The sequence below is a fragment of the Anopheles gambiae genome, assembly GCF_943734735.2.
Source record: "Anopheles gambiae chromosome X unlocalized genomic scaffold, idAnoGambNW_F1_1 X_unloc_50, whole genome shotgun sequence".
Taxonomy (NCBI): Eukaryota; Metazoa; Arthropoda; class Insecta; order Diptera; family Culicidae; genus Anopheles; species Anopheles gambiae.
In genome coordinates, this window is record NW_026902660.1 from 10,001 (window position 1) to 12,500 (window position 2,500).

The 2,500-nt window shown below is 48.5% G+C and overlaps 1 pseudogene; it reads left to right on the top strand.

Annotated features, from left to right (window-relative positions):
* LOC133394806 (large subunit ribosomal RNA) overlaps positions 1–2,500 on the top strand; it is a 9,181-nt pseudogene that overhangs the window by 2,783 nt on the left and 3,898 nt on the right.

The following is a 2,500-nucleotide window of genomic DNA, read 5'->3' on the forward strand; positions in this document are numbered from 1 at the left end:
TCTGTCAAGTGGGATACTGAACTCGAGAGGATAATACCTCTGCGCGGATTAGACTAGGGTACGGTTTATGGAATAACTAGGATGTACACGGGCTGGCGGATGAACCCGCCGAACCCTTAGTAAAGCAGGGTGAAACCTGCTTGAAACGGGGGAGGGCTAAGGGGGATTCTGTCACCGCTATTAAAACTTAGCAAGTCTTAGGTAGCGCTCCAAGACTGTCGCCATACGATACGCTCTATGGCAAATGCAGGTGTGGGTGGGTTCAGCCCCACTTTGCTCCGGTTCGGCACTGAGCCCGTCGTCTCATAAGGGCGCGGGCCAACCCTCGCGTGGAGCTCCCTGTTTCATAGCCACCCACGGAACCAAATAGGAGACTGCATAAACAGACGCGGATAGCGGGCCTGAGTTTGAGCCCAATAGAATGAGTAACGCTAAAACTAAGAAGGTCAAAAAGACCAAGGGGGTGGACAAGAAAGATCCGGACCAAGCGTTCATGGATCTTCAAGATCGAATGGAGGCGATGCGTTTTGGGATAAGCAAGCTCGATGATGAGTCTTCCCATTTTACGCTAGTAACGGTAATGATGGACTTCCTCGATGAGGTAATGTCCGAATTTCGAAGGTACAGAGCCGTTAATCGCATGCAGCAGGTCCTCGACCGTCAAACGCAAACGTCGTTTGACGGTAACGATGGATTCGGGCCGCAAACGCGAAAAGGCAGAAGACCAGTGGCTGATGACCAACAGCCTGGTCCGAGTGGGTTGCAAAGGTTGCAACAACAACAACAACAACCATCGAGGTTGACCCCTGTTAGGGAAGCGGTGGAAAATATTCCAAGTCCGAGAAACGGACCGAATATTAATGAGGGTAGCATTAATAAGAGGAAGAAGAAGAAGAGCAAGAAGAAGCAGAATAAGCCCAGGAAGCGGCCTGAGGCTCTGCTGATATCGGACTGCACTTCCGAGGAGCTGGCGAAATTGCTCAAGGAAATGAAGCAGTCCGATGCTCTTAAATCGGTTGGAGAGACAATCTCTAAGGTCCGACGGGCCCAGAATGGTGGCATGTTGCTAGAATTGAAGCAGGGTAGTTCTGCTAGTGCAATTGCCCCAAAGGTTAAGGAAGCGGTGAAGGGCAAGGCGTCAGTGAGAACGCTAGCTCCTTCTAAAATGATTGAGATCATGCATCTCGATGAAATTACCACCCCAGAGGAGGTTGCGGAGTCTGTCAAAGCACAGCTCAACATCGAGATAGAAATAGATCGTATCAAAATGAAGAAAGGCCGCGCGGCCGGTACGCAGTGGGCACGGATCAACGTATCGCTGCCAGACTTTCAAAGCTTCCTGAATTTGGGAAAGCTGAAAGTTGGTTGGTCGATATGCCATATCCGTGAGGTAATGGAGGAGCAGAAATGCTATAAGTGTTGGAAGGTAGGCCATACGAGCTATCATTGTAGGGAACCAGACAGAAGTAATCTGTGCTGGAAATGCGGTTTGAGTGGACACAAGAAGCAAGCTTGTACCAATTCTGTTAAGTGTTTGGATTGCGGTACGAGGTCACAGAACCTTCACGCAACGGGCAGTTACATGTGTCCCCGTAGGCGAACGATTAGATCTTAATGGTTAGGTTGTTACAACATAACCAGAATCATAGTTATGCTGCATTTCAGTTAATGTGGCAAACGATTAGGGAAGAATCTGCGGATATAGTGTTGATTGCAGATCCGTATCTGGCAACAACCAACGTCAAAGTGTTACGCAATGACGATAACACAGCAGCGGTAGTGGTTAACGCGGACTTACCAGTTAAGGTAGTCAGTAAGGCTCTGAAGGGTTTAATGGTAGTTGACATAGGTGATATGCGAGTGGTTAGCGTTTACGCGCCACCTAGATTTAGTATGGAAGAGTTCCAGATCATGTTGGATAACACGGTAATGGCCGTAACCGGTATCCACAAATTCGTTATCGGGGGGGGACTTCAACGCTTGGTCAGTAAGTTGGAACAACCAACTTGGCGAGCGTGGAGAAACCCAGAAACGAAGAGGTGAGTTGGTCTTATCAACCTTTGCGCAGATTGACGCAATTTTATTGAACGACGGCAGCACCCCAACTTATGTTGGACCAGGGCGCACGTCAGTAGTTGATCTTACTTTTGCGAGCAGATCAATTGCAAGATCATTTAAGTGGGAGGTGTTATCTAGTTATATGAACTCGGATCATCGTGCGATACGCATCGATCTTGAGACGCAAAGCGTGCGTAATCTGTCCCGACCCATAACGGGATGGAGCATCAAGTATTTTAGCAAAGATATATTTGAAGTTATGATGCAAGCCGCTTTTGAGACCGAGGTCACAACAAGCGAAGACTTAATGCGTATACTTGTCACGGCGTGTAATGCGACGATGACTAAGCGTAAGAGGTACACTCCTAACAAGAGTGCATTTTGGTGGACGCTCGAGATTGAGGCACTTCGCAAAGAGTGCAAACACCGCGATCGATTAGCG